At 39.6% G+C, this 12,910-nt stretch overlaps 1 protein-coding gene across 1 annotated transcript in view; it reads right to left on the bottom strand.

Moving 5' to 3' along the window:
* COL21A1 (collagen type XXI alpha 1 chain) overlaps nt 1-12,525 on the bottom strand; it is a 174,389-nt gene extending 161,864 nt beyond the window's left edge. Inside the window, exon 1 of the mRNA XM_070584816.1 lies at nt 12,111-12,525. The gene's annotated coding sequence lies outside the window, so the exon portion shown is untranslated. The remainder of the gene's footprint in view (nt 1-12,110) is intronic.
* Between the last annotated feature and the right edge of the window lie 385 nt (nt 12,526-12,910).

The following is a 12,910-nucleotide window of genomic DNA, read 5'->3' on the forward strand; positions in this document are numbered from 1 at the left end:
ATTCCAGGAGAAGATTTTTTTTTTTTATTAATGTTATGATAGATTACAAACTTGTGAGATTTCAGTTGTACATTTTTGTTAGTCATGTTGTGGGTACACCACTTCCCCCTTTGTGCCCTCCCCCCACCCCCCCTTTTCCCTGGTAACCACCGATCTGATCACCTTATCAATATACTAACTTCCACCTATGAGTGGAGTCATATAGAGTTCGTCTTTCTCTGACTGGCTTATTTCGATTAACATAATACCCTCGAGGTCCATCCACGTTGTTGTGAATGGGCCAATTTTGTCTTTTTTTATGGCTGAGTAGTATTCCATTGTGTATATATACCACATCTTCTTTATCCAATCATCAGTTTCTGGGCATGTAGGCTGGTTCCACGTCTTGGCTATTGTAAATAATGCTGCAATGAACATAGGGGTGCAACGGACTCTTGAGATTTCTGATATCAGGTTCTTAGGATAGATACCCAGCAATGGGATGGCTGGGTCATAGGGTATTTCTATTTTTAACTTTTTGAGAAATCTCCATACTGTTTTCCATAGTGGCTGTACCAGTTTGCATTCCCACCAACAGTGTATGAGGGTTCCTTTTTCTCCGCAACCTCTCCAACATTTGTCGCTCTTGGTTTTGGATGTTTTTGCCAATCTAACGGGTGTGAGGTGATATCTTAGTGTAGTTTTGATTTGCATTTCCCTGATGATTAGCGATGATGAACATCTTTTCATGTGTCTATTGGCCATATTCATATCTTCTTTTGAGAAATGTCTGTTCGTGTCCTCTGCCCATTTTTTGATCGGGTTGTTTGTTTTTTTGTTGTTAAGCAGTGTGAGTTCTTTGTATATTATGGAGATTAACCCTTTGTCGGATAAGTGGCTTGTAAATATTTTTTCCCAATTAGTGAGCTGTTTTTTTGTTTCAATCCTGTTTTCCCTTGCCTTGAAGAAGCTCTTTAGTCTGATGAAGTCCCATTTGTTTATTCTTTCTATTGTTTCCCTCAACTGAGGAGTTATAGTGTCCGAAAAGATTCTTTTGAAACTGATGTCAAAGAGTGTACTGCCTATATTCTCTTCCAAAAGACTTATTGTCTCAGGCCTAATCTTTAGGTCTTTGATCCATTTTGAGTTTATTTTGGTGTGTGGTGAAAAAGAATGGTCAATTTTCAATCCTTTGCATGTGGCTGTCCAGTTTTCCCAGCACCATTTGTTGAAGAGACTTTCTTTTCTCCATTGTAGGCCCTCTGCTCCTTTGTCAAAGATTAGCTGTCCATAGATGTGTGGTTTTATCTCTGGGCTTTCAATTCTGTTCCATTGATCTGTGGACCTGTTTTTGTACCAGTACCATGCTGTTTTGATCACTGTAGCTTTGTAGTATGTTTTGAAATCGGGGATTGTGATTCTGCCGGCTTTGTTTTTCTTGCTCAGGATTGCTTTAGCAATTCGCGGTCTTTTGTTGCCCCATATGAATTTTAGGATTCTTTGTTCAATTTCTGTGAAGAATGTTCTTGGGATTCTGATTGGGATAGCATTGAATCTGTAGATTGCTTTAGGTAGTATGGACATTTTAACTATGTTTATTCTTCCAATCCATGTGCATGGAATGTCTTTCCATCTCTTTATGTCGTCGTCAATTTCTTTCAAGAAAGTCTTGTAGTTTTCATTGTATAGATCCTTCACTTCCTTGGTTAAGTTTATCCCAAGGTATTTTATTCTTTTCGTTGCGATTGTGAATGGGATTGAGTTCTTGAGTTCTTTTTCTGTTAGTTCATTGTTAGTGTATAGAAATGCTACTGATTTATGCACGTTAATTTTATACCCTGCTACTTTGCTGTAGTTGTTTATTATTTCTAATAGTTTTTCTATGGATTCTTTGGGGTTTTCTATATATAAGATCATGTCGTCTGCAAACAGCGAGAGTTTTACTTCTTCGTTACCTATTTGGATTCCTTTTATTTCTTTTTCCTGCCGAATTGCTCTGGCCAGCACCTCCAGTACTATGTTGAATAAGAGTGGTGAAAGTGGGCACCCTTGTCTTGTTCCTGTCCTCAGAGGGATGGCTTTCAGTTTTTGTCCATTGAGTATGATGTTGGCTGTGGGTCTGTCATATATGGCCTTTATTATGTTGAGGTACTTTCCTTCTATACCCATTTTATTGAGGGTTTTTATCATAAATGGGTGTTGGATCTTGTCGAATGCTTTCTCTGCATCTATTGAGATGATCATGTGGTTTTTGTTTTTCATTTTGTTGATGTAGTGTATCACGTTGATTGACTTGTGGATGTTGAACCATCCCTGTGTCCCTGGTATAAATCCCACTTGATCATGGTGTATAATCTTTTTGATGTATTGCTGTATTTGGTTTGCCAGAATTTTGTTGAGGATTTTTGCATCTATGTTCATCAGTGATATCGGCCTGTAGTTCTCCTTCTTTGTGTTGTCCTTGTCAGGTTTGGGGATCAGAGTGATGTTGGCTTCATAGAATGTGTTAGGGAGTACTCCATCTTTCTCAATTTTCTGGAACAGTTTGAGGAGAATAGGTATTAAGTCTTCTTTGAATGTTTGGTAGAATTCTCCAGAGAAGCCGTCTGGTCCTGGATTCTTATTTTTGGGGAGGTTTTTGATTACCGTTTCTATTTCCTTACTTGTGATTGGCCTATTCAGATTCTCCATTTCTTCCTGATTCAGTTTGGGGAGATTGTAGGAGTCTAGGAATTTGTCCATTTCTTCCAGGTGGTTCAATTTGTTGGCATATAGTTTTTCATAGTATTCTCTTATGATCTCTTGTATTTCATTGGTATCTGTTGTGATTAGGAGAAGAAAGATTTTGAAGGAAAAAAAGTCAAAATTTGAAATTCTCTCGAGTCTCGAGTAGCAGACAGTAGCAAAGTCTTGCCCTCCAGAGAAGCAGGGCCGCATCTCCTCTCCATCACAGCTTGGAAAGATTGTAGCTGTGTCCGCATAAGCGGATTCCTTGAGGACACTGTCTTCCGTAAGATAGACTGGCCTTGCCTACGGATTGGCAGTACTAAAACAATCAAAGAAAGGAGAAGGAACAATTTTCTTCTGCAGCTAATTTTATGATCAATACTCACCTCTGGGGATAAACTGGAAGAGGGGATAAAGTAGAGAGCATGCACATATTCACTTTTAAATTTAAGTCATTAGCATTCAAATCCTGTTTGAAAATGTGAAATGATAGTTACTTCTCTAGTCTTACTTAGGCTGCTTTAGGTCCAAATCTCAAAAACGTGGCAGCTTACTAGAAGTGAGATTTGGAATTCAACTTGGCAGTCGTATCGGAGATGATGTAGAAACAATTAAAATGCACAAACTCACTGCATTACTCAAGCTTAGCATTCAATAATGTAATAGGTCTGGCCAAAAAGTATCCAATGTGAAATTACACTATCCAACTAAAAATTAAAAATATTTAGAGGCACAGTTAAGGAAACACAGAGGCACAAATAGCTCTAACTATCCTATATCAGTAACTGGCCAGACATTCATTTAATTAACTAATTTAGAATGAATCAGAGATCAAAAATATTCACACTTTTTTCTAGGATTCTGACATATGCAGTTTAAAAATAATTGATTCTGATTTTCCCAGTGCCTCCAAAACTCCCTTCTGTCAAGCCTCAGTCAATTCAATTCACTACATCATGGTTTTTTGTTTAGTTTAGTTTTTGACTTAATAGACTACATGTTTCAACTAAATACTTTGTAGAAACTTACTGATGTATGTTATATATGCAGAATTCATTAGTTTTGAGAGAATAGAGATCCAACCACCGACTGTAATAATAAACCTTTAGACTAGTCAGTGCAGGGGCAATTAACACATGAACACAACCACAACAATCTCTCCAAAGCACTCCGCTGAGAGCAGCAATGAAACACAACTAGGAGTTTTGTGGTATGACAACTAACTCTGACATCCAGAGCATCCATGGGGAAATTTGCTAAGAGGTTATATGTCCTTGAGGACAGGAATCATGTCTTATTTATTGCTGTATCCCTAGGATTTAGTTAGATCTATAGAAAGTGTTGAAAAAATATTTGCTGAATGGATAAATTAATATCCTATAGAGATACACCAAAGTACAGGCTCCAGCAGCACAAAGACACCTGGCTGAGGAGGGAAATGGGTCCTGAAACCCAGGCTGCATGTGCCCAGAGAAAAGGCTATCTTCTAATTTTCATGAAGCCATGATATGGGTTATCTATGGCCCTAACCAAAGACATCTCTACAATTGCTAAATCCAGGAGCTCGTGACACACCACCTACAGCTGCAAGCAAGACCTGAGGACACCCTCAATCCCATTCAACCACCACAGTGACCTTCTGGGACTGTGCCATGTGGCAAAGGATGACAGCCTTGTGGACTCCAGCATCAACACTTATAGTCACAAGGAATTGCTCTCGAAAGCCTGTTATTGCCGCTAGCGCATTGCTACATCCATTAACACCCCTCCCCTGGAGCCACGCTTTCCTCTCCTCCCGCACACTGTGGATAATGGTGAAAATCTAGATTTGCTTCTTCTCCATGACCTAGCTTGGACAGAAGATATTCTCATCTAAAGAAGTAACACACTTTCAAATAGATAGACATCCAAATCACAAGTGAAGAAAAGCTTAGAAGTAGGGAGAATACTATACTTAAGTAATAACTAATTTGAGCTCATTTGAGTACTTTTTTATCAGCCAAGCATTATGCTAAAGTGTTTATTTGCACTATTCCATTTAACCTTCCTGACCACACTATTAAGGAGATCCCATGATCCTCACTTGACAGATGGGCAAATTAAGCTTTAAAAGGTTAAATACCATGTACAAGGTCACACAGATGCTACGTTCAGGCCATGACACACAACACCCATGATCTTAGCTATTATCTTATTATCAATGTATTATTATCAATGTATTAGAGTACACAATATTCTTTTGGCATTCACAAGGAGTAATAAACTGATTCTGCTTTTAAAAAAGTTCTCGTGGCATTTTAGCTAGATTTTATTCTCTGTAATTAATGTGTCTGGTATTTAAAAGTACATCTGGCACAATATGTACTTTATGAATTACAGGAACATAAATTAATCACACTACAACATCATTATCTCTTATTTGTATGGAAATTCCAAATACGCTTTCAAATGTTTCCAATTACAAAGTACGTAGTTATGCATCCATTTTTGCATTATAAAAGTAATCCATATGTATTAAAAAAAACAGAGAAAACAAAGAAAAGCAGGAAAGAAAATATGTATCATCCTACCACCCAAACACAACTGTTAATACTTTGGGAAACATGCAATTTAAAGCTCAAAAATATTATCTGATTACTCATATAAACATAATTTCCCTCTCAAGACTCATAATTCAGAATCAGAAAAAAAATTTTCAAGTGTTGAAAAGATTGATGAACATTTTTTATATAATTCCTACATAGAGGCCAAACAAAAATTTGTTTAGGCATCCTGAAAAGGAATTTAAAATTTTGTTGAAATAAAAAGATCTGTTATTTCATTGTTCCTCATTTGCAGTAACATTTATCTTCAATGAATATTCAAGAAGCATGTTAATAGGAATTTTAGGAATGAATTCTACATTTCTCAGTAGACAAATTTCTTAAAGGATGCTACTCGACATTGACTTAAACTCTATATACAAATGCTCTAAGCTGCAATTCTTTACAAGTTCCATCATGGCCTCAAACGGTGATTTTAACCAAGGAAGATAAAATATACAAACAGCAAAATGAAAGAAGACTTTACAATCACACCTGACTAGCTCTCTCTTACTGCAGACTTTGATAAGCTACTAACTTTTCAGTAAGTTGCTGGCCACCTAGAGTGAGAAACCAGGTTTCCCAATTATTAGTCCAGAGCCTTCTTGGAAATAATGAGAGTGTCTATTTATATAGTACTTGATATATCAATATTATTGTTATTACTATTATTCAAATAGTAGTATGGAAATGACACATATCTTAGATGGTAGGTACCTACTTGCTCACACTACACCCTCACATGCTTGCCACCACTAAATATAGAGGAGTTTGAATTGGGTTCCATGTGCTTCCACTTCTCATCAAGAGCTCTGATCCCATCTTCTCTTTTCATCCCTGCTCCCTCCTCATTCCACAGGGACCCAAGTAGGAACTCTGCTAAACCATTCCAGTTAAGACAGTTACCTTGTCATCCCTGCTCCCCACGGTTTCTATTTCACTCTCTCTCATTTCAAACCCTAGTCCAGAGGTGCCAGCTAACAAGCAATTTGAACAGGGAAAGAAGAGTAATGAACTGTGAAATGAGGAAAAGGCAGACTGCCGAAGGGAAGTGGTGAGACTCTACAGGGAGCTGCCTGGCTTCTCCAGAGCCTGGGTGTTCATCTTCTCCACAGGGCCTCTCTCTGGGTCAACCTCTCCACCTCTTGAGATGACAGAACTTCAAATCATATTCAACTCTTTCTAAAGATTGATACATGGCATTATGCCAAGTGAGAATCAAAAATGGTTTGAGAAGCAACTGACACATCACGCGATGTTTGTTGATTTTTCTAAATTTAAATCAGAACTATTTTTGCCTTATACACTTTTTCACTTAAAGATATTTACAAAATGTTATTTTTAGATAATAAATTGAAGGGAGTTTTCCATTTAGAAAATTAAAACTGCCAATTGGCTATTAATAGACTTACTAAACTGAACTTAGCAACCTCTCTGAATCCCCCTAGGATGGCCGGGCACTTGTAGGCACTTCATCGCTATCTGAAGAATGGCTGAATACTTACAAAGAAAGTTCCTTCCTGCCTTATCGTTAATATTCTAATTCTGGGCACTAGTGGAAAACACGTGCCTAGACACTCCCCATGAGATGGAATCAAACTCTCTCTTCCTAATAAAGTAGTAAAATATGTATACACAAGGTTTAGGCTTTTTAAAAATATATATTTCAATAAGTTGTTTCAATCATTGACTCATCTATGAATTTGAAAGCTACCATAAAAATATAATAGACATGTTCTAAATGTTTGCTTTTATTTACCCATTACATAATAAAAAATTAAAAGACTAAATTTCCAAAGAATATTTTTAGAAGAACAAACTTTCTATAAAGCTCAAACTTCACTAGAACTTCTTTTTACTTTGAACTTAAAAACAAAATTTTCTTGGTCCTTACTCTTTTCTTCTTGACACCAATAACTGTAAAAACAAACAGTTAGCAGGTAACACAACACTGCAATCATGTCTAAATTGACCTAGATCAAAACAGGACAAGTCAAAACAAAAATTAAACACTGAATCAAACACACCAGCAACTGGCAGGGTTCCCAGAAGGTCACCAAACTTGTACTGGAGAAAACTGTCAATGTTTCCTGAAATTTTCAAAGCTACCTCTGAGTTTTTCACTAGTAAAAACCACAATGCCAAAGAAACAACAAAGAGAAAAAACTAAACTGAATCCTTAGAAATGAGAAAACTAGTGGAAAAAATTACCTTTCACAATTGATAGCTATAGATTTATTTTCTTGGCATCGTGGACACATTGTTTTCAATGGTTTTTCATTAAGGAAATCTTTGGAATAAATAACCCTGCCATCAAACTCAGTCAAATGGGACAGGCAGATCTACAATACTCCAACAGCACTCTGTCTTGGATTATGTGCCTCTGTCACATCATCTGACTTTTCAGAAGGCAAATAGTTAAACAAAAAATGTACTGACTAGAACATAGGAAATCTGAGTTGTTAACTGGTACCACCACTCACTATTCACCAGCCCTTAGCCAAGAACGATGTCTCCAAGTCTTCCTCATTTATATCAAATTCTAATATCCCTTATGGTTCTAAAAATTCTATGAGTACCTGGGAATCCCATGTCTATGGTTAATGTGTAATGTTACAGAGTCCCTCTTTATAAAGGACATGATTACTCTTTCTCACAATGAATTAACCAAACTGCTTAATTTTTTCATCAGCCTGAGCATCAACATTAACTGTTCTCAGGTGATCCCGATGCGCAGTCAAGTTTGGGAGCCAGGGGGTTAGACCAGGGACTCTCAAAGTGGGGTCTCTTGCCAACATCACAGCTGGGAACTGTGAGATGTTATTCAAAATGCTGAATTATTTTCTGAAAAACTTGAACTGCTTCACTTATTCTGAAACAAATTCTCCCACCAGTTAAAACAGAAAAACCATCAAATGAACAAAAGCTAAATTACTACTTCTTCTTTTAGGATCCAATTTGCAGAGGTGAAAACAGAAAAGAGAGCTTCAGTTTAAAGCATTCATTAATGGCCATGGTAAAAAAAATTGCTATGAAGCATTTACTATGAGCCAAACAGCAAACTTCACATTTGTTAACTCATTTACTCCTCACACTGGCTGAGGCAGGTATCACTACCCCAGTTTTACTAACGAGACAGAAGCAAACAAAGGTCATGTAAGTTGTCCAAGTTCAAACAACTAGTAGCTGACAGAGTCCGGATTCAAGGCTCGGCAGTCTGGCTGAAGACTGTGTGTCCTTAACAGGAGATGGAGAAAGGTGAGAAACAGCCTCCCAGGCTAAATTTCTTTGAGGGAGACTGGCCCACCTGCCAGATATAAACATTTCAACTTTGTGCCTCACGAGAATGATAATGAACCAAGCTGAAGAATTACTATTGCATGCTGAGAAATATAACCCAAAGATAATAAATGCAAATAAAAACATGTATCCATTTCCTGTAGTGTGTTTTACTCAAGACTTTCAAGATTGGCCTTAATTTTAAAACCATCCACTTTGGAACAAATAGGACCCTGAAAATGAACCTAAATGAATGCCAGGTAACTCTCATCAAAACCTTCCTAAATGAAGACAGGTTATGTAAACAAGTGCAATTAAGCAAGCTTCTTTACAATTATCTGTGCTCCAGGCCTATGCCTGTAAGTGGAGAATCAGAAAATCACTGTGGGGCATTGCAGTATTGCTCATTTCTAATTGGCCGCTCACTGCAAGCAGTGTTGCTACATCTGGTCACTGTGAATTGCAACATCGCAGACTCTCTTAGCTCTTCAGTTAAATTATCCAGAACACATAATTTGATTACTGGAGTTAGAATTGGTTTCCGCATGCCTTCATTTTTTCCCATCAAGAGATGTGCCTCTGATTATTCCTTTTCAACCCCTCAGCTACTCAGCATTTCATACATAGAGAGCCAAATAGAAAACTCTACTTACGTTAAATTATAATTACATTTAATTTAATAACATTAAATTCTAATCATTTTCAATTTAATAACATTAAATTGCAATTTCAAAAGTATCCCAATGAAGACCTGATTTCCTGAAAGGAGGAGGTTCTAAAATGCTTATATGCTGGAACGTGCACTATGTTTAGTTTTCTAGAAATCAAATAAGATCGCTAATAGGCAGGGTGTAACCTCTTGCATTTAAAGATGTAAGACAAGTCATAAAAAGGCACTCTAAGCTGGAAATCTAGTGTTCAGTTTATCATTGATTAAAGGAGAATCAAGACGAATTTTAAAGTACAGAATCACTTGGCATCCTTTTTGGAATTAATACCATAAACATTTTTTCCCTAGAACTATCTGGTCCTAAGAGAATCATCCAAGATCACTTCCAATCAAATAATGTAAAAGGAATTGCTTTTTCTGTATGTGGTTTAAAGCATTTTGAAATTATTGCAGTGAAGGAGGAAAAGGATTCTTAAATTACCCCAACTGCCCTTTTTGCCAGTTTAGGCCTGTCCTTGCTCTGTGTCCTCATTTTGCTTTCTTTTATATTGTCTTGAACAAACATTGATATAACTGGATACAGTTTCTTTTATTCTCTCTCTCAAGAACCTAAGAAACACCAGATAGTACTTCTCAACTGGTTCTCTTGGAGATCACAGTATGCCACTTCTAAACATTCTCTTACCATTTGAATTTTCGTTTGAAAGGAATGATATTCTAGAAAGCCAGATTTTAAGACTATTTAAATGTGAAAGTTAATAGACTATAAGCGCCACCAGATGGTGAAACCTTCACCATAGTGAGTAATAAAGACTAGGCTGTTGATTTGAAGCTAATCTAAAAAAAAAATTCTAGAAAGTTCCTTATAAAATATGCAATAAAATTATGAAGATAATTTGAGGATGTCTGTATGTTCACATTCTGGTAAAAAGCAAAAACTGTAAATTCTAAGGGTGAGGTTGGCATGTAAATACAAAATTTGACCATGTTATCAAACATATTTTTCATTTCAAGCTGTTTGGGGGTTTTTTGTTTTGTTTTTAGTCTGTGTGTGGGGTGTATATATGAGCTAACAAATATTTATTTACTATGCTGGACACTTTAGAAGCATTATTTCATTTAACTCTGACAACAATATAAGAATTACGAAGTACGCATTGTATTACGACAGCCCCCATTTTACAGATGAAGAAAGTGAGGCTCGGAGAAATTATGCAACCATCCAAGAGCACCGAGAAGCAGAAGAGCAGGTCTTCAACCTGAGGCTTGAGCCTCAGACCAAAGCTCTATTCCTAACCATTACCTACATTTCCCCCAGTTCTCCAAACACAAGCTTAGCCCCTGTCCCTTAACAAGTCCATATACCTCAGTCCCAAATTGGCACAGAAAATAGCCACTTGGAAAATAACCATTTTCTGTACAGAAAGTCTTGGTACAGTTAGCACTGTGTCCACCACAGCACACATGTGCTGGGACTGGAGTCATGCCTATTCTAGATTTTTATCCAAAGTCAGATTTTCTAATCCATTTAAGCCCATTTGCAAAGTCATTCTTTTCTGTACTAATGACTTAGAAACAGCTGGAATTTTTTTAGCCAAAGTTTTGAAATCTCAGATCTCTATTAAAAGAGAAAAAGGAACCACTTCAGGTCATCCAGAGAACTGCAATACTGAATTCCTTTCCATTCTGGAGAATTGGCACGAATCCCTTAAACCTCCAATTGTTTAAAAAAAAAAAAAAGCCTGCACACGAGTCCTGTAACGTGCACTGCTGACACGGATGATCTGGGATCATCTCACTCAGGCCAAAGATTCATGTTATTACAGCTAGAAGACGCTTATATATATTTCTTCTTTGGCTTCATTTCAACTCTAAAAAAAAAAAAAGAAAGAAAATTCCTACTCTCTCCTAAAGCAAGTATGCAAATTCTACCATGTAAAAATTGCTCAAGGTGATGGCTAAGTCTCTATCCTTTATAGGATCCTCCAAAGTCTACAATATATACTTTGTTTTAATATGGGTAAACCTCTATTGATGAATACCTAAGATTTTCGGAAAAGTGGGAGGGGAACTTGCAGATGTCTGCCCTTACCTCGCTGAGGTCCACCCCACAAGTTCCCTAAAGTGAGCAAGCACTAGCATCGCCTGGAGAGCTCATTAAAACACACATGGCTGGGCCCTAACCCCGAGTTTCAGCCCAGGCCCTAGAGTTTGCATTACTAAAAGTTCCCAGGTGACGCTGATGCTGCTGGCCAGAGACCACACATTGAGAAACACCGCTCTAACTCGCTGGTTCCCCAACTTCTCCACAGGGGAATCTCCTGAGAACAGTTTTTTTTTTTTTCTTAGATGTGGATGCCCAAAGTCCCCCTCCTAGAGATTCTGATTTAATTGGCCTGGGGTGCCGCTCAAGCACCGAATATTTGCAAAGCTCCCCGAGGGAGCTATCGTGCAGCAACCTGAAAGAATCTCTGATCCAGTCCACACGGCCCACCGCCCCGTGCGCTCCCGGGCGCGCCACGTGTGGACGCCGCAGCCTCTTCCAAGAAGTCAGAGGCAAGGGAGGATGAGCTTACAGGAGTAAATCATCGCACATTATTCATTCTCAGAGATGACACACTGAGCAGAAATCAGCCCCCAGCGAACCTCCCAAGATGCATTCACACCCAGTGACTTTGCAAGACAAATCCTGACATCCCAGCCTCCAGCCTGGGCGCGGAGTTCACCTCACGGCTCACCGAGCGCGTCCGCGCGAGGAGAAAACTGCACCCTCGGGACACCCAAACTGCCAAATTGCAGTCCCTGGAGGGCCAGCCCTGCAGCCCCTATTTGTCCTTCTGGCAGGGAGAGGGGAAAAGGCGGTGTCACCTTACCTGGCACGGCGTCCAGAGTCGGGCTTGCTGTCGCAGCCAGCTGTGTGTTCCTCCAGGGGGCCGGCGGCGTCCCGAGCAGTGTCCAGCCCCAACCTGGCCGGAGTCGGGGCTGCAGCGAAGCCCGTCTCCCTGCAGCGGCCGGGCAGAGCGGCGGCTCCGAGCCTCGCTCCCAGCCCCCTGGAGGCGGAGCCCGCAGATAAGGTTCGCGCTCCCCACCCGCCCCCTTTCCGGGGCGAAGGCCAGAGGGTGGGTTTTGGATCTGGATCTTGAAGCGCGAACTGTTAGTGGAACCCTAGTAGAAACACGCTCATTTCAAATCCGGCAAGGACCAGGACATGCACGCCCGGGAGAGGCGAAATGAGGGGCTCCCTGGACGCAGGAAAGATAGAGGCAAGCCCCAAGGGAGGACAGCACTGGGGAGCCTTGCCCCACAGATCAAAGGAGGCCTTCCTCCCTCCCAGGGGCGCCAGGTCAGTCCCCCTGGTCTGCCCAACCCCTGGCTGATGCACCTGCCTTTGACAAGGTCATAGCTGCTGCAAAAGCTGAGGGGAGTTCACTCGCCAGAAATCAGGTAGGCAGTTACCTTTGAGGATTTAGGAGTTGTAGGGAAGTCCTGGAATAAGGTGACTGCCTGAGGACAATAAAGGGATGCTCTGTGCTGTGCCTCTTTTAGTCCATTACTCACAGAACAGCCAGAAAGTTCTATACCATTCACGTGCTTAGAACCCCGATGTGCTGTGGCACCCCTGCTGACTCTCACCTGTCACTCTTCCACTTCCCCCAAGATGGCCAGCCTGCCC

This window comes from Equus przewalskii, chromosome 19 (genome assembly GCF_037783145.1).
Source record: "Equus przewalskii isolate Varuska chromosome 19, EquPr2, whole genome shotgun sequence".
NCBI lineage: Eukaryota > Metazoa > Chordata > Mammalia > Perissodactyla > Equidae > Equus > Equus przewalskii.